A 25,259-nucleotide genomic window follows, 5' to 3' on the forward strand; every position below is an offset into this window, starting at 1 on the left:
GGGAGCCTGCTTCCTCCTCTCTCTCTGCCTGCCTCTCTGCCTACTTGTGATCTCTCTCTGTCAAATAAATAAATAAAATCTTTTTTTAAAAAAAAAGAGTATATGAAACATTTAAAATTCATGAAAGAAAGGGTCTTTTTCAAAATGATGTGCTGTTTTTGCTGTTAAAATGTGAAATACTTATACATACAGAATTTATCTGAGTATAGCTATTTTTTTTAAAGATTTTATTTATTTGACAGAGAGAGAGAGAGAGCACAAGCAGGGAGAGTGGTCAGGAGAGGGAGAGGGAGAAGCAGGCTGGGAGCAGGGAGATGTAGGGCTGGATCCCAGGACCCTGAGATCATGACCTGAGCCCCAGGCAGACGCTCAACCCACTGAGCCGCCCAGGCGCCCAGCTATCCTATTCTTAATGTCCTCCTTAAACATCCGAAACGTTTGCAAACAATGTGTTAACCCTTAAACTTGTACTGTCAATGTAATCACTTGGAATTATTTCAGCATTCGGGGATGGAAGCACCTTCACTGTTTATCTATAAGGATTCAGACAAAGAGTTTTGTCGGTATCGAGACAATAACTCCATATTTTCCTAAGTATTTAAAAGGGAAGAGCCCTGCTCCAAATACTTATCTATAAAGACTTTGTTATTTTAGCAATTCGAGCAAACTTCCATTGGGAAATTGGTATACCAATTTCAGTGAAAGAAAAAGAAAAATAAGGAGGGTTTATTCTTACTGAATGCTTTAGCTATAGTCCGACATGTTTTCCAAACAAAAATTAGAGCACGTGGTTTACTCGTGAAATCAACGAGACAAAGTGGTGGCCATCTGGCCCGTCTCTGGAAATGTGAGGTGTCTGGACATTGTTAAGTACAGCACACAGATGAGTAATCCTGAAGCCGAAATTTAATCATACTCCTGCCTGTTTAAAGGAATCCAGAAGAAGCCCCAGTTGCCTAATGGATAAGGCATTGGCCTCCTAAAGGAATCCAGAACCTGGGGATTCGAAGATGACTGGGCGCTTTCCAGCCCAGAGCCCTATCTCTTACTTTTCACAGCCAGATTTCTTAGAAGGATTCTCTGTACTTAACTATCCCTTTTCCTCACCACCACCTGCCCTTCTCTCTAACACTTTCTCCTCCACCTCTTCCAGCCACTTAGGGGTCCAATAACGGTGGTCAAGCACCCTATGGGCTAGTCACTGCGCGGCCTGAGGAAATTCACTTGGGTAAGGGCTCTGCCCCAGCTCGGAGCTCTGTCTTACTTGTAATCGGCAGTCATGCCGCCGTGTGTCCTGCCTGATTTGGGCCCCCAGCGCTGCAGTCAGGTGGAGAAACCTAGACGCAGCTCATTTTATGATTCCTTCCTATTAGCCTGTTAAGACTGAGATAAAGAATTTGCAACTAACTTCTGCTTGGAAGGGGTGTCATCCTTGAGCCCTAGTTTTTGGTACTTTGTCATGGTTTTATCAACAGAGTGGTTGGTGATAGCAGTTTTCAGTGCAGCCAAATTTTGATTTGTTTGGAGGTAATCTGGTTGTATAGTTAGATTAGACAAAACACCCTGGACAGAATCTCCCAATTTAATCATAATTATATTGATATTTTAAAAATTACTGATTTTAATAATTTACATAATTATGTGATCATAATTACTCTTAATATTTGATACTGATATTTGAAATATAATTACTGATATTAAAAAGTCAACTTCATGGGCGCCTGGGTGGCTCAGTGGGTTAAAGCCTCTGCCTTCGGCTCAGGTCATGATCCCAGGGTCCTGGGATCGAGCCCCACATCAGGCTCTCTGCTCCGCAGGGAGCCTGCTTCCTCCTCTCTCTCTGCCTGCCTCTTTGTGATCTGCCTAGTTGTGATCTCTCTCTGTCAAATAAATAAAATATTAAAAAAAAAGTCAACTTCAGATCTTACATCTAATTAACTAAAATAATTAACTCTGTCACACGCTTTGAAAGAGTCTTTATAGTATGTTAAACTTAAATTCGTCTCTTCTGATGGCTTTAGCTCAGCATAACAAATGTGACGAGGAGAGATACTTTCCCAAGACTTACAACAAGAAGCAAGATACTTCAGGAACTGGAAGGTAGAATTAGATCAGGCAGAGAAACCAAGTATGGCCTGGCTGGGAACTTGTCAGTAATGCATACTCAGGACATCTGCATGGCTCAGTTGGTTAAGTGTCCAGCTCTTGGTTTTGGCTCAGGTCATGATCTCAGAGTTGTGAAACTGAACCCCATGCCAGGCTCCACACTGGGCATGGAGCCTTAAGGGAGAGGGAACTTAAGATTCTCTCCCTCTGGCCCACCCCAGCCCGCATGCTCTCCCTCCCCTTCTCTAAGGAAGGAAGGAAAGAAGGAAGGGAGGGAGGGAGGGAGGGGAAAGAGATGTTTGCTGGATCTGAAACCAAGGTAATATGAGATGCTCTCGGAAAAATCCTTGCCACCCAAGCTCACCTGAGGCTAAGTCATCCCAGAAAGCCAAGCTTAAGTTTTTACACAGGAAAGAGCTTTGGAGCAAGACTCTGACTTGGGCAAACAAAATGACGTCAAAGGACCTGTGGTCACTAGTACAGGGAATTAGAACCAGGAAAGCGTTGATTAGGAGGGGCTTGCTCGAGTCACAGAGAACCTTCCCTCCTACAGACAATGCCAGCCCCATCCCCCTTTGCCACGCCCCACCCTCCTCCTCCAGTTCATTCCACTACATCAACAGAAGTGACCCAGAAGTCCAGTTTCAGGAAAACTGCTGGAGTCTTGGCAAGAATCTGTTTTCTTACGTTTGGAAACTTTAAGAGCTCCGCAGTGAACATCTCGGCAAACAAAACCCACTCCAAGCCCTGTCAGTTCAGTGGAAACTAAGGGCTTCCCCACGCAAGTTGTCCCCATTTGGACACGCAGACTCCGAGAAAGACCTTGGTGTGTGCCTCGCTCCTGCCGTACGTTAGCTCCTTTACCGTCATACTGACACTCGTCTTTCACAGATGATGGATCTGCACTCAGGAACATTGAGGCACGCGCAGGCACGCTGGGATTTGCCATCTGCTACCCTGGCGTGTGCCGTTCACACTCGGTTAAACTCAAGCTCTGACACACAGCCAGGAGCCACCCAGGCAGGGGTTTTAAGCTTAAACAGACAGGAATTAGGAAACCAGCACATGAAAAAAAATTCCAGCCCCATTCTGTGGACCACGGACTGGCCTATAATCAGGGGTTAAAGTGTAACTAAGAAAAAATACATCCCAGCATCTGTCAAAATAAAATTTAATGCCTTGTAAATCTCATTTAATTCCTACTTAAAATTGAATCAGTAAATAGATAATACGCGCTCTTCATTCTTTTACTAAAAGCTTGTACGTAATTAATCTTTAGAAGCCGGTGCAACCCATGTCTTTACTATTTTCAGCAAAGTGCCTACCGTTGTTACATAATTCTGCTACCTCAAAGATAACGGAAAAAAACATGACTTAACCAGAAAGACCTATAATCGCAGACACCAAAATAAGTTGCCAGGCATTTATTCTGAACCACGAGAGTTGGATTTATGCGCTCTAGCCAGGAAGGAGCTCATTTAGTTCTCACCAACCGTGGCAAGATTGTACCTATCAATTCAGACCATAAATGCAAGTATGATGTTTCTGTTCCTCGGTAAATACAACATTACAATTAAACTTTCTCTGATACTGAACGGTTTCTCTATCAGCAACATTGAAAATGGTGGCCTTGACTACTTCTAGGATGTGAAATAATTTACATCAAACTTTAGATGGAGGAAAGCCAGCAACCAAAAAAGCAGGCACCTGGTAAAGCACGCTGTCCGCCCGCCCTCGTCTGGGCTTCGTGCAGAGCTTGCGCCAGGAGGCACCGCTGGGGCGCCGATCCCACTCACAGGGAGATGGTAATAATGCCGTACTCCGCACCCTGAAAAAGACAGTGTGGTTACAAACCCAACATGGTCCCTCCCAGCGCAGTAAGATCTGGGGAAATGCACTGAACTTCACCCACTGCCATTCAGTCACTTGCAACGTGGCTTCGAATACAGTTACAGTTACAGTATTGGTGCGACTGTCACCAAGATCCATTTTGGAGCATTCTCATTACCTCAGGGAAGAAACTTTGGGGCGCCTGGGTGGCTCAGCCCGTGAAGCCTCCGACTCTTGATTTTGGCTCAGGTCGTGATCTCAGGGTCCTGGGATGGAGCCCCGCGTCGGGCTTTGCACTCCACTTGGAGTCTGCTGGAGAGTCTCTCTCCCCCTCTCCCTCTGCCCCTCCCCTCCTCGTGCAGGGGTACCTGCTCACTGGCTCACTCTCTCAAATAAGTGGATAAATCTTTTTTGAAAAGTAAACAATAGGGGCGCCTGGGTGGCTCAGTCAATTGGACGTCTGCCTTCAGCTCGGTCATGATGGGATCGAGCCCCACGTCGGGCTTCTTGCTCAGCCGGAAGCCTGCTTCTCCCTCTCCCACTCTCCCTGCTTGTGTTCCCTCTCTCGCTGTCTCTCTCTCTCTGTCAAATAAATAAATAATTTCTTTTTTAAGTATACAATAGAGAAAGCATTTGAAACTAAAAGGGAATTCATTTTTCACAGCATTTATAATATTGGCTCGTCTCTATTTTCACATTTGCGGATTGCCCACACTTCGAAAGGTGGCAGTTTTTTGTTTGTTTGTTTGTTTTACCCCTAATTTCGAGAAACTCCAACGAACATCCCTTCTGCACATTTTTATTAATCCTGCATATGCCTTTTAAAGAGCACAAGGAGGCAAGCTCACTCCTGGGAGAGGCCTGGGCCCCGGCAGCTCCACACAGGGCAGTCGTGTCCCGTGGGAAGAAGAATGTGGCTTCTCACCAGTTCTTCTGTTTGCAGACAAAGTGAGATTGTGGTATCTATGCAAAACACTCCCCACACAATGAAATAGCAATAACGGATAGTGTCGATTTTATTTGTACAGGCAAGGGACACATTTCCCTTCTCCTCCAAGGATCAGCAGGAAATGTAGGCAGTGGCTAAAGCAAGCCCATCTGGACATCCCACAAAGCGAGCAACAGGATCAGGGCCTGGCCCATGCATGGTTTCTGTTATTACTTCCAAAGATAAATAAGTGGCCAGCAAATCAAGATGGGCTTGGTTACGCTTTTGGCTTTAATATGAAATTCTTCTGCAGGTATCAGCTCCAAAACGTGCTTGTTTCTTGTATTACATCAGATTGTGTTTTTTTGTTTGTTTGTTTGTTTTTCTTATTGTAACCCAAATTTATTTTTAGAAGTCTGTTTTCTATCACAGTTTCTTTTTTTTTCCATTTTATCCATTTTATTTATTTTTTCAGCGTAACAGTATTCATTCTTTTTGCGCAACACCCAGTGCTCCATGCAACATCAGATTGTTTTTTAATTCAATCCGTTTTCTGCATGTTTAAAACATCTTGCTCTTAACTTTCTTTGATAAGATTCCCAAGGTTCCTGACATGTGTTGGAACCACCACGAACCATCAACCATTTCTAAAATATACCAATATTGACCAGGGCTACTTTTAAACTTAGACATAGCTTGAGAAAGAACTAAATTATGTTCTTAGTTTTCAAGAGTATCGACAGATATGTGAAATTAATGTCAGGTAACATGAGAAACTGGGCAAAATTTTTTAAAAGCAAAATCCGGAGGTGGGTCAGTATTTTTGTGTTTGAATGTCAATTCCTTTAAACATTTTTTTTTCCCCTTTATCTGTGGCTCTACTGACACCAAGTTAAGCACGGGCGAATCTTTGCTGAGCAGCCCCCAGGTGCCAGGCATTGGGGTAAACACGCACTTGCAGAAGCTATTCAAACTGTGCCACCGTGAACTTGCAACGTGCAGCCCACCGGTGGGCAGCTGGTGGGTTGGGCCTGTCACGTGACTAGGGTTTACAGAGAAGCCCGAGCACAGCGCTGTCTGCAAACGGCAAGACAAAGTGCTCAAAGGAGGGGGGCGTTGGCGGCCAATGAATTCCTTGAGGTTTTGAAAAGTGAATCATGACCTGACTTCCAACTATGTTTTAAAATGCAAAAGCAGCTGCTCTTGAATACTACACAGTATTACACGTTGCAGCAATTGCAATATTTCTTAAAAAGAATGAAAGGACCTAAATTCCTGGAAAAAAAAATATCAGCCTCAGTATTTAGTCAGCCAGCCCAGTCGGGATCCCCAGTCAGAAGACTCGTGGCAGATTTCCCTCCACGGCAGCGGGGCCAGCCACCTGCCTTCTTACCACTGTCATCTCTAAGGCCAGCAGGGAGCGGGGCGGTATTGGGGCGGCAAGCCCTCAGGAAGATCAGAGAAGTTTCAAGTCAGGCCACCTGGCGGGCTCAAGCAGAGGATCATGCAACTCTTGGGTCTCAGGGTTTTAGGTTCGAGCCCCACGTGGGGTGTAGAGATTACTTGAATAAATAAACTTAAAAAAAAGAACGTTTGAGGTCAAGAGAAAAGCAGGTGTCCTCTCGTGGGAAGCATTCCTTAAGATGCTTGCTCCTCAAAGGTGGGTCACGGGCTGAGCCATCAGCATCACACAGACCATGCACTGGTCATCACTGGGTTGACAGGAGAACCTGGACGCTTATTAAAATGCAGACTCCCAGGCCCCACCATAATCACAGAACTATAACCTACATCTTAACAGGGATTCGTATGTACATTAAAATGTGAGAAATAAGACATCAGAGTGACCCTGAAAGATTTGGAACTGATTAGTGAACTTGATCAGTAGGAGATAACCCCTGCTAGGTTACCCAGAAAGGAGATTTTACTAAAAGCTTAGTGAAGGATATTCCCATGTCCAAAGGAAGACTGTGTTAGGTGAAAAGGGAGTCAGCAAACCAAAGAATGAGAACCAGCAAAACAATGTTTAGTCCCTGTGTATTTAAAGAACTCAAAGTATTACAGATACAAAAAAAGATCTCGCCATCCTGTGATGCAATGCTATTTCATCAGGCCTCAGGGAATGCTCTCTTAAAAAAGAGAGAGAATGTGGGAGAGAGACAACATTCAGCTTCCTTTAGTAAGAATCACTTTGGAGTGAATAGTTTGACTTCTGTTTGGCTTGACTTGGGGAAACGAGAAGCAGAGATGGTTTTCCTTAGGGTGCTTACTCATTCCAATGGCTGGAAAAGCTTATCTCCAAAAAGAAATGAATAATGTGGCAATCCATTCACACGTCTGAATCCTGTCGGTCTGTTTCAGGAGAATCCTTTAAGGACTGATCCTGAGCCAGAAACCAAGAACATTCAGTTGCTGTCTGAGGGCCAAGCCCTGGATCGTGGTGACTCAAATGAGTCTCGGTTTCACACTTGTAAAAATCAAAGACCAAATCAGAATCAGGGAGTGATGAAGACAGAGACCTCGTGTTACAATCTCCCATTTTCCGTATTAGTATGTCCCTCATCACTCACAGTATTTCTTTTCTGCTAAGCCCAGGTTTGACCTGGGTGTCCTCCCTACCTTGACACTCCCAGCAGCCCACACACCGACTGGCTTTGCCATGCCACAGGAAACCTGTCTGCTGTCCCCGACAAAAGCTCCTCCCAGCTCTAAACTTCCGTCATTCTGGGACAGAAGTCCAGGCTACATTATGCCCCATCTCCAGGAACAACTTAAAAAAAATCACAATTTGGGGGCGCCTGGGTGGCTCAGTGGGTTAAAGCCTCTGCCTTCGGCTCAGGTCATGATCCCAGGGTCCTGGGATGGAGCCCCGCACCAAGCACTCTGCTCAGCAGGGAGCCTGCTTCCCTCTCTCCCTCTGCCTGCCTCTCTGCCTACTTGTGATCTGTCTGTCAAATAAATAAATAATCTTTAAAAAAACAAAAAAAAAGAATCAAAATTTGATGTGATGTAATGAGCCATAGGTATTATATAAGATTGAAGAATCGCAGACCTGTACCTCTGAAACCAGTAATACATTAAATGTTAATTAATTGAATTAAATTAAAAATGTTCAAAAAATTAAAACTAAAGAATCACAATTTGGCCATTACGACATGTCTCCCATGGCTCTCACTAAACATTAGCCCACATGGACTCTCCCCGGGTCACTACATACCCCTCCCCCTCTTGGTGCCTCTATCCACTTCCTTTCCTTAGTGACAAGGATGAGGCCTCAGGATTCCGTTCTAAAGGATCCCTAAAATTTCCCTAAAATGTATTGCTAATAATAAAAACTACCTTTTAGAGATAGGAAGAAAATCTGCCTCTATCACATGTCTGAACAGCAGCACTATTGACATTTTGGGCTTTGTTGCAGGGGAGCGGGACTGTCCTATCCACTTTAGGATGTTGGACAGCATCACTGACTTCCACCCACTCGAAAACAGTAGCAACTGCCCAGGTTGTAACTGCCAGAATCCTGCCCAGACGTTGCCCCTTATCCCCTGGGGGGCAAATCCCACCCTCTCCCGCCATTGAAAACTTCTGTTCTAAATGATTATACTAACTCTCTTAGGAAGATGGGATTACAGATGATTTTCCCCCTTATTTTCTTGCACTTTCTAAATCTTGTCTAGTGGATGTATATTGTTTATATGTTAAAAATAAGCTAGTGACTGGGAGCAGCTGGGTGGCTCAGTGAGTTAAGCATCTGAATGTTGATTACAGCTCAGGTCAGGATCTCAGTGTCATGAGATGGAGCCCCAAGTCAAGCTCCAAGCTAGGCATGGAGCCTACTTGGGATTCTCTCCTTCTCCTGCTGCCCCTCTAGTTCATGCACGCTCTCTCTGTCTCTCTTTAAAATAAATAAATAAATCTTTAAATAAAATAAGCTAGTGACCTTCTACTTTTTAAAGAGAAATATCTGGGACGCCCGGGTGGCTCAGTTGGTTCAGCGTCTGCCTCTGGCTCAGGTCATGATCCCAGGGTCCTGGGATCGAGTCCCACATGGGGCTCCCTGCTCAGCGGGAAGCCTGCTTCTCCCTCTGCCTGCTGCACCCCCCCCCTCGCTTATGCTGCTCTCTCTCTCTCTTTCTGACAAGTAAATAAATAAATAATCTTAAAAAGAAATATCATTAGCTACACAGATGCCTCAAGTTGATCCCGGAGTGAGTGCCAATGTGTGGTTCATTCAGTTTAAAAATTCAATTCAGGGACACCTGGGTGGCTCAGTAGGTCAAGCGTCCAACTCTTCCTTTTGGCTCAGATCATGACCTCAGGGTCATGGGATCTAGCCCCATGTCGGGTTCCTGCTCAGTAGGGAGTCTGCTTGAGAGTCCTTCTCTCTCTCTCCCTCTGCTCCCACTCCCTATCCCCCCTGCTCACATATGCTCTCTCTCAAATAAATAAATCTTTAAAAACATCTTAAAAATAAATATTCAATTCAGTCCCTAAAAATACTATCTGCCGTATAGATACCTTAAATTAAACTTCTCTTCAATGTGTAAAAGATGCAAAAGAAGAGACTTTAGACAAGAAAGCAGGGATTGAGGCCTCTAACCATTCAGAAAAAAAACATCTAAACCTTCTTCACCATGGTAAACTAGGGGGACATTGGAAAGAGATGTAAAGTAAAAAGTGTTTACCTAAAACATTCCACATGTACAATTTAGTCAGAAAAACACTTGCATTGTAGGGAAAAATAAGGCACATTCACTTCTTCTTTAAGAACTGCTATGTGTATAGACCATGTTAAAAAAAAAAAAGTCAAAATCAGAAAATTAAAATATCTGAGTCTAAAAACACCCATTACCTCATCTTCTTGGCTGCTAGACTAGGGTTCTTCTTTCTTTCTTTTTAAGATTTTATTTATTTGACAGAGAGAAAGAGATCACAAGTAGGCAGAGAGGCAGGCAGAGAGAGGAAGGGAAGCAGGCTTCCTGCTGAGCAGAGAGCCCAATGCGGGGCTCGATCCCAGGACCCCGAGATCATGACCTGAGCCAAAGGCAGAGGCTTAACCCACTGAGCCACCCAGGCGCCCCTAGACTAGGGTTTTTCTCGGTTATTATTACCATGAATTTTATTACTAAGTATTTTCATTCAGTCTGGCAAGGCCCTACGTGCCAGGAAGAAACAAGTTCTCAGTGAAGAACTCACCATCTACTACCCTTAGGACAAGGATGACCCTTCCATCTGCCGAGACCCCCACCCCACACCCCAGCACACAGCGCAACATCTTCTGCCCTCCTCTGCTTACCCGGGGCACTGCCAGAGGTTCGCATGTCTTCTGCTCTCGGGAAGAAGCTCCCTCTTGTTCAGTGGGGTGATCCCAACCGCGGCTTCCAAAAGAGCCGTGTATTTCTTGTACCTCATCTTGTCTCTCTCAGTACAAGGTCATGTACATTTCGGGCACTCATCAGCGCAAGCACACGAAGCAATCTTTGCAGCGCCCCAAGCCCCTGCATGTTTAGATGCTCTGTGTACCCCTAGCTTGAGCTATTAAACTCTGCAGGGTGGGGTAAGGGTGGCGGCAAGGCTGAGGCCAAGCCACAAATAAATGAAAAAAAAGGAAAGGCTCATTCGGATTTCCCTGCAACGTCAGTATTATATAAGGCTAAAGAATTTTGAATGAAGCACTAATGAAAATGACGGGCAGGACAACCGTGGATCCAAACCCAGCAATCTAACGTACACTCCCCAATTAATCCGCACATAAATCCGTGAGGCTACTAATCCTTCACGTACTAATGGCACAGGAGGTGATTTATCTCCAGGTCTGGAAATAATTGGTCCAAAGAGCCTGCCTGCCTCTGGATGGACTAGAATCAGAAACTGACCTGCTCCTTCTACAAATACCTCTACCCAAAAAGCCGGGCTTTGACAAATAAGGAGTACCAGTTGTCTGTTTTCTAGCAAGGCATTTCTTTTTTTTTTTTTTTTTTTAAAGATTTTATTTATTTATTTGACAGAGAGAGATACATGTAGGCAGAGAGGCAGGCAGAGAGAGTGAGAGGGAAGCAGGCTCCCTGCCGAGCAGAGAGCCTGATGCGGGACTCGATCCCAGGACCCTGAGATCATGACCTGAGCCGAAGGCAGCGGCTTAAACCACTGAGCCACCCAGGCGCCCATAGCAAGGCATTTCTAAGTGCTATAAACTCCTTGCTTGAGTCGATAGCAAAGATTAATTAATTAATAGAGAAACAATTCTGTTTGGTTGTTTTTTTAAAAATATCTTTTTAAATACCTCTAAAACCCTACATAGGCGAGCTCCTGTAGCGTAAAAATATACTGTCTGGGGACGCCTGGGTGGCTCCGTTTGGTTAAGCGGCTGCCTTCGACTCAGGTCATGATCCCAGTGTCCTGGGATCGAGTCCCACATCCCGCTCCTTGCTCGGCAGGAAGCCTGCTTCTCCCTCTGCCTCTGCCTGCCTCTCTGTCTGCCTGTGCTCTCCCTCTCTCGATCTCTCTGACAAATAAATAAATAAAATCTTTAAAAAATATATATATATAGGGCGCCTGGGTGGCTCAGTGGGTTAAGCCGCTGCCTTCGGCTCAGGTCATGATCTCAGGGTCCTGGGATCGAGTCCCACATCGGGCTCTCTGCTCAGTGGAGAGCCTGCTTCCCTTGCTCTCTCTCTGCCTGCCTCTCTGTGATTTCTCTCTGTCAAATAAATAAATAAAATCTTAAAAAAAAAAAATATATATATATATATATGTATATATATATATACATACTGTCTGGAGAGGGTCAGACTCAGGCCCCTCCTCAGTGTTGTGAATGTCTCCCCTCAGCTTGGAAGAACTTTCTTGCCCTCTTTCTGTGGGCTAACGGCGGGCTGTCCATCACAGTAGCCCGGCTAAGGAGTCGTGGTACACATGGGCCGGTCATCCCTGAGGTGAAAATATGACATTCAGCAAAATGCCCCCTTCCCGTCGGAGCTACAAACCAGGTGAGATGGGACGCCAGGACTGTGGGCACGCATGTTCCCTGCCACGTGCGAGGGCTCATCACTAGCTGTTAGGAGGAACTGTACCAACAGCAATGTGATGATTTCATTTGAGCTTCTGAATCCAGCTATGCCGAAGGTCACGGTCATCCCGGGAGAACCCCCTTACACTTTTTATCCAAGTTAATAAATTGACTTCTGTGAAATTTCATTTTAGTTGCACTTCTGTCCCTCTGAAGAAGTTCTGACTTATCTATCTACCCCTGACCAATTTCTTCAAGCCTTGTTTTTTTCCACTGAATATTCTATGGACTTGTGCTATTCCTTGTCTAAATAGACTCAGACATAAAAGGGAAGTAAAATGGGAGGGAGGCATTATGGGTTAATCCTGATTAACCTAGATATGGGCAGTGAGTAAGTGTCCCAAACTTCCCCACCCTCCCAAACCTTGAACCCTTACTGTAGATTCTCTTTCCTCAATAGCAAGTTTCTTTGTCTTTTTTTTTTTTTAACCTGAATGACCTAAATCAGCAGTCTCCAAAGCAGGGTATACACACCAAAAGTCCTCAGGATATGGAAAAAAAAAAAAATTAAACCATCTATTTCCTATTTTCTCTCATCCATTAAAAATTTAGCTTGAGTGATTTTTGAAACAGTCGTAATATTTACTTTGAGAACTAATATATTATAAATTACACTAAGATATGCCAATTATAAAACTGAGGGTTACTGGAGGGGAGGTGGGCAAGGGGAGGGGGTAACCGGGTAACCAGGATGGGCAGTAAGGAGGGCACGTGATGTAATGAGCGCTGGGTGTTACATGCAACTGATGAATCATTACATTCTACCCCTGAAACTTAAAGTACACTGTATGTTAATTAACTTGAGTTTAAATAAAATCTAATAAATAAATAATAAAATTTTTTTTAAAGCTAAAAAGATATGCCAGTTATAAATTACTATCGTAGGGTATGTTTTAAAAAGTGAATAGGCGCGGTGCCTGGGTGCCTCAGTGGGTTAAAGCCTCTGCCTTTGGCTCAGGTCACGATCCCGGGGTCCTGGGATGGAGCCCTGCATCAGGCTCTCTGCTCGGCGGGGAGCCTGCTTCCTCCTCTCTCTCTGCCTGCCTCTCTGCCTACTTGTGATCTCTGTCTGTCAAATAAATAAATAAAATCTCTAAAAAAAAAAAAGTGAATAGGGCGGGTCAGTGACTTAAATAACCCTTCAATCTCTCCTTAAGCCTCAGTTTCCCATTTAGAAGATGAGAGGCCTGACCAGACAAATGCAGGGTTATGTTTCAATACCAACAATAAACTAAGAACCCCGCTTCACTTGCCTGATTATACAATTAATGAAATCCGACCACAACAGAGTGGTGAAAACAAGGGATAAACCACTTGGTCTGGGAATATTTCATTTCCATAGTATTCATGAATATTACTCCCACTGGTTGTTCTGTAAACAATTAGTACCAGTTAGTCACAGGAATTCTTTTATAGGCTGAACTTGGTTTTGCTACAGCTGCCACCGCTGAAAAAAGCTACAATACAGCCCTCATTTAATCATACAGGAAGATGTAATTATACTTACACAACAGGCTTTGTTCTAGCAAATTGTATTTCTAATGACGCGTGATAAAAATTACTATACAGCCCTCTCCAGTAAGAAACGAAGCCTGAGCTAGCAACAACACAAAAAAATCAAGTTAAACTCGTGACCCACTGGCAGCTGTTTTACTTGGGTGAAAGTGACATGATACTTTATAAATGACATGTTTTAAAGTTTCGTTTTCTGTAGGAATTTTTTATGCACTTCACATACATCTTATGAAGTGATTCTTATCTATAATGACCTCATACAAAACCAAAATTGGGTCTTTCATGAGGAAGAGAATTCTGCCTTAGCAAATAATTAGAAAGAATCTGCTTTTCTTCCATAAATGAGATTGTCCTGTTTTATAATTTATTTATTTAGCCCTTTTAAAAAATTGTCATCTTGGGGTGCCCCATTAGAGAGAACAAAGTCTAAACTCTCCTTTCTGGAGAGCCTGGGTGGCTCGGTCATTAAGCATCTGCCTTCAGCTCAGGTCATGGTTCCAGGGTCCTGGTTTCTAGCCCCTCATTGAGCTTTCTTCTCCCTTTCCCTCTGCCTGCCGCTCCCCCTGCTTGTGCTTTCTCTCTCTCTGTCAAATAAATCTTTAAAAAAAAAATGGTCATTTTTGTGCGAACGCCTTCATAAGAGTACTGAAGGACAATAACACAGAAAACAAAAATCTAGCCAAAATACCCCCATCCAGATATGTACTTATATGGCATTTTCTCTGTAACTCCAGAAACTCTTCAGAAATATGTATTTATTTAGTTAATTCCCTTAGAATTCTAGAAATTCTTTACAACTACAACTATCTGATTAAAAATCACTTATCTATTTAAAAAACGACTTTAAGTCCACACGATCCAAAAAAGCTTTTAAGTTAGGATGCTCAAGGGCACATTAGCCTGAATGATTAAAGTTGAACATAAAAATTCACAGATCAGACGGGTGTATTCCCTTAATCTGATTATTTCTACTTTATTTCTGCCAGAGGAAAACAGTGGACATCCTTCTTCCCTGGGTATTTTAACCATTCCTGTGCTTTAGAAGTAGAAAAGTGGAAATGAACTAATGTCCCACACGGGCCGTTTTCCAGGGTGTGGTCGGCTTTTCAGGGAGCCAGAAAAAGCCCGAACTAAAAGTAGAGGAGTGAGGGAAACCACGATTTCTTTTTTAAAGCTTTACTGCAAATAAACCATATGACTTCATGCATATATTTGCTGCCTCCCTTAATATCGTCATAGATAATATATTTCACATATTTGCTACTCAGGTGATCTGTCAGAACGCTGTAAGAAAAACAGGCTCCATGAAAAAGGCTCCATGACATAGCAGCATCACCAGAGTTCGCGAACACTAGCTGTGGCTTTCTTAGATTCTCTTAGGTTCGCCTGCCTCTGCCCAAATCGGCTGCTCTCTTCACAGTCACCAGAATGCACTCACTCCGAGTTATTTAAACCATTACCTTCAAATGGACGCCACCAAATCCATCGTTCTAATCCTTCCACCCAACCCAGTATGTGTCTGCAATCGCCCCCTGGCCAGCCCGCAGCCACGGCTGCCTCCTGCCCTTTCCTGTTTCCTGCATCCTCCTCCTGGTTTGCCTGGCGTGTGACCCGGATGCCATGCTCGCCTGGTCCCCTGGTGCCCACTCACACCAGCCCCACGACACGGGCAAAGAGCTGTGCGTACGTGGCAAGACTGAATCTGAGTCCCACCTCTGCTGTTCAACACCTAGTGATCCCCAACAAGTTACATGACCCTTGTGAACCTCTTTCATCATCTGTAAAACTGGAGTAAGACCACAACACAGCGGTGCTTTTAGTAATGCTTGCGGGTGATGTATAGGCATTCAGTGCCTATCATCTCATCCCTTCAACACACAGTTAAAGAAAAGCCCAAGACCGAGTGGTGTGGGGAAAAATCAGAGACTGAAAAAAACAGTCAGGCTGAAAGGAACAGGGACCCAGGGGCGGGAGTGAATGATAGAAACCCTGAAAAAGAGAACACAGGGTCTTGGTGGTCCACTCAGGTGGTACCCACCAACTACAGAGGCTCTACCTTATAATAGTCCCCAGATCTTTAACCTCCACTATGGAATAAGTAATAGCCAACATTAAAATCACTTAATTAACTACTCCTCCCAAAAAATGTGCATACATAATTCATGGATTCCTCATTCCTAAGAAATAAAAAAACTTTCCACTCCTCCCTCGTCTGCTCCCAGTTGCTTTTGGAAGAAACTGTGTTCATCCTACGTTTCTACTCTGAACCTAGAGTTGTAGGATTCTAGAGGTTCTCTTGCTTGGGCCCAGATGAGCGATGAGGCACAGAATTTAGAACGCTGACAAGAGCTGGCTTGAGTCCAGAAGGGCTTGTCATTAGTTGGGTTAGGATACCTGCTCTGCAGTTTCAGGAAACGGACAGAGTCTCTGGAACTTGGTTGGAACAGCCTGGAACGCTGACATACAGCGGTCAGCTGCCCGCAGCTGGGAAGCGTAGTTCACACAATCCCACCATCCCCCTGCTGACACACCCCTCCACCTTCAGCATGAACTGGGGCACCACACCGCCCAGGACTGAAATCCAGCTCCCCCTCTAACTAGCTCTGGGATCTTGGTCAAGTCACTGAATCTCCCTTTGCCTCAGTTTTTTCATCTGCGAATGGGGTTAATAATAGCACTGACCTCATAGGGCTGTTTGAAAAATGAAATCAGTCATCACGTGTAAAGCATTTAGCACATGTAACACACAGCCCATAGCACACACCATGCAACTGTGCGTTATTTTCTTTTCCTCCCCCACCCTGCCTGCCTCCAGACTGGGCTAGGTTACCCCTCCTTCTGCCCTCGCAAATACTTTCTGCTTCCATCTATCAAAACTGGAAACACAGAGTTTACATTATGTGTTTAAGCATGTGCAGAGGATAGGGTAGGTCCTCTGGGCCATGGAAGGAGATTAATTACAGGAAAGGAGGAGTCCTGGCATTTGAGAAGGGCTGACTTCCACATTGATGCGGACTGGCCCCAGCGCTCGGCAGGAGCGGTCCACCTGGCCGTCAGATACAGGTCCGCTTCCAGGCGGATCCCTGCTCAGTGCCCACGGCCGTGGCTGGGCTGGACACACAGCCTCAGAGCGGGGCCCCATGGAGGAGCCTCGTCCAGCCCTGAACCTACCATCCTGGTGAACCCAGAGGACACAGCGGAGCCGAAGGCAGAACGACCCGATGATGTGACCCCCAGGCTCGCTGTGCCGGGGGACGAGGGGAGAAGGTGGAGCGTGCTGCGACAGCGGCTGTTTGAACGGTTCACCTGGTTACAGGCAGAATTTCCCAGGCTGCCCGAGTGAGTGTGCGAGGGCTGCTGTGACGAAGTTCACAGACGAGGGAGCTTAACCAACAGAAATCTTACAATTTATTCAGCTCATGGTTCTGGAGGCGGAGACCAAGGTGTGGACAGGTTGGTTCGTTCTAGGACCACGAGGCAGGCTTCTGTCCTTGGCTCGTGCATGGCCGTCTTTTCCCTGTGACTTTACACTGTGCACATCTGCGTCCAAGCGTCGTCTTCTTATCAGGACACCAGTCGTATCGGGTTCGGGCCCACCCTAATGACCTCATTTTAACTTGATTACCTCTGTAAAGACCCTATCTCCAAATAAGGTCACATTCTTAAGGACGAGGCATTAGGACTCCACCATATGAATTTGGGGGTGGCGGGGGATACGATTCATAACACTGCCTAAAGTGAAAAAACTGTAAAACTCCGCTCAGGTTTTGCCCTGTGATGTTAAAAGACAAAAGCCCAGAGGTACTGGTGGCCTGGACATGTCCAGCCTGCGATTTGGTCCCGCCCAGGCTTCGTAACAAACCATCTAGGAAAACAATCTTTCATGTTCAAGTTGCACCAAAGTCTGTCTGATACTGTGAGAATGAGCCGGCCTCTGGTAGCAGAAGCTGAATCCTTTAAAACGGGAGCTCGGGGGGCGCCTGGGTGGCTCAGTGGTTTAAGCCTCTGCCTTCGGCTCAGGTCATGATCTCAGGGTCCTGGGATCGAGCCCTGCATCGGGCTCTCTGCTCGGTGGAGAGCCTGTTTCTCCCTCTCTCTGCCTGCCTCTCTGCCTACTTGTGATCTCTGTCCGTCAAATAAATAAATAAAATCTTAAAAAATAAAAATAAAAAAATAAAAGGGGAGCTCAAAACCGCATCACACGTAAAACTATTGTACCCAACGGAGAAGGACTGAGCCTGGCAGACAGCACTCTGCCCCTGCGGGAAGTCAGTGCAGGGCTCTGCTGTACCTGCCGGGGACCACTCACTCAGGATCCGCTTCTCGTTTAAAACCTTCCTATGGGGCACCTGGGTGGCTCAGTGGTCAAGTGTCTGCCTTCAGCCTGGGTCATGATCTCACGGTCTTGGGATCGAGCCCTGCATCGAGCCCTGCATCGGGCTCTTTGCTCAGCGGGGAGCCTACTTCCCTTCCTCTCTCTGCCTGCCTCTCTGCCTTCTTGTCATCTCTGTCTATCAAATACATAAATAAAATCTTTAAAAAAAAAAAGTTTCTCTTACATAACTGGTTCTGCTTTTTCCCAAATTGTATCGTGATGGTATTACAAAGTTTAGACTACCTGTTGCCATCATGTAATTATTCTCATTACACTGTACACGCTACCAACAATAAAAAGCAGATTTTAATTTGATGAATCAGCCCACTATTTCCTAAACAATAGATTTTTTTGTGAGCACTTCAGTCATTGGAAACATTTGAAATAGGAAAGCACTTCTCTCCACCATAGGAAAAGTGAGAGACAGTTCCTTGTTGGGCTCAACACATTTTTAACTGGCTTCAAAAAATTATGCTTTTATAGGTCTGTCTCCCTGAATGTTCTGTAATAGCCCAGAAGGTAGATACAATGTCCTATTCATTTTTGTATCTCTAGTCCTTCTTGCTCAGGAACCCAGTAATACCAGATACCCAGTTATATTGGGTTTTACTTCCTTATTAAGAGGGAGCAAGATGGGGCACCTGGGTGGCTCAGTCGTTAAGCGTTATGCCTTTGGCTCGGGTCATGATCCCAGGGTCATGGGATCAAGCCACATGTTGGGGCTCCCTGCTCAGCGGGAAGCCTGCTTCTCCCTCTCCCACTCCCCACTGCCCCGCTTGTGTTTCCTCTCTCGCTGTGTCTCTCTCTTTCAAATAAATACATTAAATCTTTCAAAAAAGAAAAAAAGGGGGGTGGCAGCAAGGTATAATGGTTAAGATCCTGCCCTCTAGAACCAGGCTGCATGTGTTTGAATCCCAGCTTCGCACTTAATTAGCTGAGTGGCCTCAGCAGCTCTTAAATTCTCTGAGCCTCAAGGGGACCCCCCTTCAAGGGCATGAGAATAGCACCCACTTGCAAGGATTGGGAGAGAATTAAATTTTACGAACACACGCAAAGCTCTTAGGGCCTGGACCATAGGTACTATTCTTTACTTAGCAAATACTTACTGGCCTGGGTTCAATGGACTATGTCCCTCGAAAATTCTGAAATTGAAGCCCTAATCCCCCGGGTGATGGTGCGTGGAGGTGGGGTGTTTGGGAGGTAAATTCGGTTTAGATGAGCTCATGAAGGCAGGATAATGTCATCCTAGGAAGAGGAGAAGTGAGATCACGGTCTCTGTCCGCGCTCATACACCCCGGAAAAACCATGGGAGTTCACAGTGAGTTGGCCTTCTGCAAGCCAGGAAGAGGTCCCTCACCAAGAACCCCACCCTGCTGGGACACTTCTCTCATACTCCCAGCCTCCAGAACTGTGAAAAATAAATGTCTGTCTAAGTGCCCCAGTCGTGGCCTCCTGTTACAGAAGCCTGAATGGACAAGGTCTTCGACCCAGCTCAGACAGTTCTTTTGGCTCCGTGGGAGCCACCCCCCAATCAGCCCTGGGTTCCTGAACCCATTCTCAGTGCTCTGGTGTGGACCACTTCGACTACCCAAGTGTCCACTGGGATCTCCTCTCGGTCCTGCCCTTTGGCAGCTGCGGCGCCACTAGCCTTTGATCTGCCTATCTATTCCCATCTGGAGGACTCCTGGTCCCTCCAGCCTCCAGCATCAGCCAGGGCGAGGGCACCTGCTCAGGGCATCAACATTCGGACCGTGTCTGTCTCCCTATTCCAGCCGCCCGTGGGCCTGCAGCTGGGTCAGACTGCTGTCCCGTGTCACTCCTCGGTCTCTAATTACATATTTGTATTTACTTGTTTACCATCCGCCTCCCCCTCCAGACTGTAAGCTCTGTTCTGAGGGCAGAGGCCTGTCTTGTTGACGCTGTCCATTTCCTACTGAGTTTTCTAGTCGAACCCAACACTCACTCATTCATTCACTCCCCGGACAACTACTGAGCCACTCCCTATCCAACACTGATTGATGATGGACACACAGACAATACCCAGGCCTCCCTGCCCTCAAGAATCACCCAGTCTAATGGAGGGAGGGACAACTGTAGGCTGTAATAAGGATATGAGTGACTATGGGGCGACAGAGAGAGGGGACAATTCTGTCTGAGCATCCTGGCTTCAAAAAACCTTCACAGGTAAGGTACTCGGGTTAGGTCTTAATAAAATGCAGGTATCTACTCAGGCTGACAAAAAGATCTGAAGCATCTCGGGCAGACAGCAAAGTAACCCCAAGGGCCAGAAAAGCACAACAGCAAAGAGCGTTCCCAGACCAGTAAGCAGAGCGAGCACCTCTGAGTCCAGGGCCGGAGGGAGGCAGGCGCAGAGTATACACAGAGCAAGGTTCCCTCCAGCTAACACAGCCTTCCCCCTGCCTCGACGCCACTAAACCATCATGTAGCGAACATGTCCACTGATCCAGGCACTGAGATAAGCATTCTACATGCATTTACCTTGTTTGATTTTCACAAGCAGCTTAAGAAGTGGTTATAACATCTCCCTGTTTTCAGATGAAGACAGTCAGGCACCACGTGACTAAGCAGTTTGCCCACGGCCACACTGGCAATAAGTAGTAGAGGTGTGATTCCAACCCAGGTTGGCCTGATTGTAAAATTCATGCCTTCTTACACCCACTGAGCCTGGGTAGGTGCCTGGGGCCTTTGGTATGTCGCCATCATAATGAAATGTAATTGCCACTTACTTGTCTCCCTCTAGAAGGTGGGTCTCATGAGGGCAGAGACTCTGCTCTGCTCACTGCTATGTCTCTAGGACCTGGCACCTTGCCTGGTAGAGTATAGGCATTAACAGTGTGTGGTAAGAATATACCAGCACAGGGCGCCTGGGTGGCTTAGTGAGTTAAAGCCTCTGCCTTTGGCTCAGGTCATGATCCCAGGGTCCTGGGATCGAGCCCACATCGGGCTCCCTGCTCAGTAGGGAAGCCTGCTTCTTCTCCCTCTCCCATTCCCCCTGCTTTGTTTCTTCTCTCACTGTGTATCTCTCTGTCAAATAAATAAATAAAATATTTAAAGGAAAAGGATACCTGAGTGCATGGGGGGGAGTGACTCTTGATCTCAAAGTCGTGAGTTCAAGCCCCACACTGGAAGTAGAGATTACTTTTCTTTTTTTAAAGGTTCTATTTATTAGAGAGAGAGAGTCGGGCTGGGAGGAACAGAGGGAGAGGGAGAGAAAGAATCCCAAGCAGACTCCCCTGTTGAGTGTGGAGCCCCAGGCAGAGCTAGATCTCAGGACCGTGAGACCACAACCCCAGCCGAAATGAAGAATCCGGATGCTCAACCGACTGAGCCACCCAAGAGCCCCGAGATGTTTTGTTTTTTTTTTTAATTAATAATGAAATGAATGAATGAACAGGACTTTGAACTCTTTTCTAATATGTACTACTGCCCTTCTTTGTCCCTTCGGTGAAGGAATCCTAGATACCATTCTTTTTTTTTTTTTTTTAAGATTTTATTTATTTATTTGACAGACAGAGGGATCACAAGTAGGCAGAGAGGCAGGCAGAGGGAGAGGAGGAAGCAGGCTCCCTGCGGAGCAGAGAGCCCGATGCGGGGCTCGATCCCAGGACCCTGAGATCATGACCTGAGCCAAAGGCAGGGGCTTAATCCACTGAGCCACCCAGGCGCCCCTCCTAGATACCATTCTTAAACCAAGATCTGTGTGCAAACCGCTCTGCCCCCTCCCACTCGGTCAGAGAAAAGCTTCTGCGGCGCTGGACCGAACTCAAGCTGCACGGGCAGACCCCTCCCCAAGCACAGGGGCTTCTGCCACAACCCTCCCCTTCCCCCCTCATCCCTTCGGTGCACAAATACTTAACACCCTTTGAAAGGATGCTTAGAAGGTTGGCCCTTGGCTGGAGTCTGGAAACTTGGACTTGGTGAAGGTTCCCACCATTCCCAGGAACGATGAGAGTGCCTCACTCTCCCTAAACTGTTTGCACAAACAGTGTAATTCATCCTAACGCCAGCTCTCCTTTGGGGAACCTGAACTTCTGGTACCTGCTCTGCACAGAAGGCCAACGGAGCAAGTCCCAGACTTGGCTCTGGGCACCTTCTCCCTTTGCTGATTTCGCATTGGATCCCCGACTGTAATCATCACAGCGATCACTCTGTGCCAAGTCCTGTTGAGTCCTCTCACTCACCACTGAAACTGGGGGTGGTCCTGGGGAAGCCAAGACACTGTCTCTGCACAGGAGCACGTTGAGAAATGTTCCTGTCCAGTCCTGTCTGCGAAAGGAGGAGAGGCCACAGGGGCCAGGCAGGAATGCAAAGGTGTGAAACTGGCTGAGGGGATCGGGGACAGACAGACAAGTCCGAATAGATGGGGGCTAACTCCGCTCCTGGCCGACCAGCAAGAGTCAGCAGAGCTGAGCAGCTAGATCACAGCCACTGATAGTGAACCCTCTCCTCTGCTAAGGACAGGTTCCCCCAAATAGAACCTAGAACACCCTGGTGTTTGGCTTTCTTCCAAAACTCAAGAGATGCTCTACATCCTCAGATACAATGAAGATTCCTTTAAAATTAAAACATTTTAATTTAGAATTAACAAATATGTGAAAATAAAACGAGGGGATGTTTGTCTGGACTGCGTGAAAGCAGCAGGAAGAGTGGAGCACGGCTCGGCTTCGGAAGACCCCAGAGCCCTGGGCAGCCACTGTCCTTCTTGGCTTTCTCTTCTGTAGCAAAGCTGACCTTCATAACCCAGACGTCAGCAGCCATGCTCTGAATCGGCTTATACCCAGCCACACTAAGGAGACTGGACACATAGTGGCACAGATCCTAAAGCTATTAGGCTGAGCGGCAAATACATGAAGGGAAGAGAAGTAAAATTCGAGGTCACTACGTGCATAAAGGGCTCTTGCTCCAGGCTGACCAAGTCAAAGCCTTGGTTCTAGGCTGAGTGTGATTGGTGGTGACAGGCAAGAAGAGGGAGAGGGGTCCGTCTTGACTCCAGGACTGTGGCCAGAAGGACTAAAGGGGCTCCTGGTCTGATGAGGAAAGTTCACACTTGACCTTGTGGTCCCCAAGCAGCACATCCCACCGCCAGGTAACGCGGGGCTTCCTGGAAGGGGTGGAAAGGCCGGGCCTACAGCTACAGCACCCACTAGCCAGTGACAGCCCCGTGCCTCCCTCCTCTGCAACCAACGCCCCAGACATGCCCTTGCTCCCCAGTTTACATGGAGTTTGTGGGTCCCAGCTGGCTTTGGTCTCCTCAGAGCCCTCTGCACCTGCTTTCCCTATCCCAGAGGCTTCTCTTCCTCCAGCCGCCCCCGCCCACCGTATCCCTACATTTCAGCTCCCAGCACCTGCGTCTGCCTCCCTCAGGTGCTGCCCCCTTCCCTGGCTTAACCAAGCTTCTGTCTGCCCAGGGCCCCCAGCTGCCCTCCAGCTTTGTCCCTTCCCCCACTCTCGCTCCAATCTGACCCTTCCAAATGCCTCCCAACCGCTGGTTCTCCACACACAAGCCCCAGCCCAGCAGATCAGCACTGCCGGAAAACTCCTTAGACGAGCAGATTCTCAAGCCCCACCCCGACCTACCAAGTCGGAAGCTAAAAACGGGGAGCGGGCTGCCCATCTGTGTTTGGACAAGCCGTCCGGGGGATCCAGACGCAGCCAGTGCTTGGGAACCACCACCCTCCACACTCCGCCTGCTTCTCCTGTGGCTGTCTCCAACAATTCCCCAGTGTTTCCAAATCCAGCCTAACTCCCTATTTCTCATAGCACCGCCTACCTTCACCAATAATGCAGGAGCAATACAGCACAATCCAAGTTGGATATGGCGGGCCTTCCAAAATGCAACAGGTATTTTTAAAGTCCATGATGAACTTGTGACTGTAGAGCGTGAAGGTAGTACTCTACATTAGGATGGAGCACAACCTTGCCGGGCAGCTTGGGAAAGAAAAAACAGAATGAACTGCCTCACGCAAAATATCTATCAGTGTAGCCTGCATGGGGTACAGGAAGATGAAGAGTACCCCAATAAAATAAGACAATATATTGTACATATAAACAATGTATTAATGATATTTTTCTGTGAGGGGCAGATGGAGGAGGAGAGAGAGAATCTAAGCAGGCTCCACGCTCGGTGCAGAGCTGGACCTGGGGCTCGACATCACAACCCTCGAGGCCGTGACCTGAGCCGAAATCAAGAGTCGGTCGCTTAACCGACTGAGCCACGCAGGGATCCCAATAAGGTTATTTTTTAATGGCCTAAAGCAAGAAGAGAATTATAGATTCAGTTACCTAAAAAGTATTAGGTACCTCAAATAGGTAGCTTCTTCTGTCTTTTTTTGCATTATAAATTTCTCCCAAATAAAAATAAGAGATAGATTTCTACTTTCTTTTTAAAATTTACAAGCACTTTTACAAATAAGGTTTGTTGCAGTCCTTACTGTAATCTCTTTTTTTAAGATTTTATTTATTTATTTGACAGAGAGAGATCACAAGTAGGCAGAAAGGCAGGCAGAGAGAGGGGGAAGGAGGCTCCCCGCTGAGCAGAGTCCGAGGACCCTGGGATCATGACCTGAGCCGAAAGCAGAAGCTTTAACCCACTGAGCCACCCAAACGCCCCTCCTTACTGTAACCTTAAAGGGAGATAATTGTGCCCCTAACTCTGTGTTTCGGAATGTGGACACTCAGAGTCTATGAGCTGTTCCGGGCAGATGTCAGTCCCGCACCTACATCCCGAGCCCTTTCTTCAGGACTCCTCTCAGGGTGCCACACAGACACAGACTAGCCAATCTGAAGAGATGGCAAGGCTGACTGAGTTCAGTAAGGAGAATGCCCATGTCTCGCCCAGCCACAATAATGCTACATTCGAGCCAAGGATTATCTAACTCCTCACTCGTCACAGGTCTTGGGGTACTGTGGAAAGAATCCTTCACTTTTAAATCATTTGCTCTTTGGGAATTTATTTCAGTTTTGGCTCATCTTTTTACTTGCCTAAGAACCCAGTGTATTGTAGTACCTGATGTTCCGAAAGATATTAATGAATACATAGCTTCTTGGAGGTGAAGGGGAATTTGTAGGCAGGGACGATTCTACATGGAAGAACAATGGAAAGAGCCATGGTCTAGAGTAGGAACACCACAACCGGCTTCAGTTTTCTCATCTGTAAAATGGGGGTAAAAGAACTACCTCTCTCAAGGTCATTAGAAAGATTTAATGAGTATGAATCTGAAAGTACCTAATTTGCAGTAGGCATGAACTCTACGTCCAATAGTCCAATGCCTTGATCTCTCCTATGGAGACCAGTGGGTTCTTTCAAACATTCAGGCTACTGAACCTCAGATCTTGAGATGACAACGTCATCCATTTTTACTAACCTCCCTAAATGATTCCCCTGGCATCACTGAAAAAAACCATTCACTGAACAC

General features: G+C 46.4%; 1 protein-coding gene across 2 annotated transcripts in view; it reads right to left on the minus strand.

Annotated features, from left to right (window-relative positions):
• Window positions 1-25,259, minus strand: part of TJP2 (tight junction protein 2) — a 120,654-nt gene that overhangs the window by 92,735 nt on the left and 2,660 nt on the right. The window contains exon 2 of one of the 2 annotated variants that reach the window (XM_046022061.1): window positions 3,814-3,934. The exons of the other annotated variant lie outside the window; for it this stretch is intronic. The gene's annotated coding sequence lies outside the window, so the exon portion shown is untranslated. The remainder of the gene's footprint in view (window positions 1-3,813; window positions 3,935-25,259) is intronic. 2 annotated transcript variants of the gene reach the window in all.

This window comes from Meles meles, chromosome 11 (genome assembly GCF_922984935.1).
Source record: "Meles meles chromosome 11, mMelMel3.1 paternal haplotype, whole genome shotgun sequence".
NCBI lineage: Eukaryota > Metazoa > Chordata > Mammalia > Carnivora > Mustelidae > Meles > Meles meles.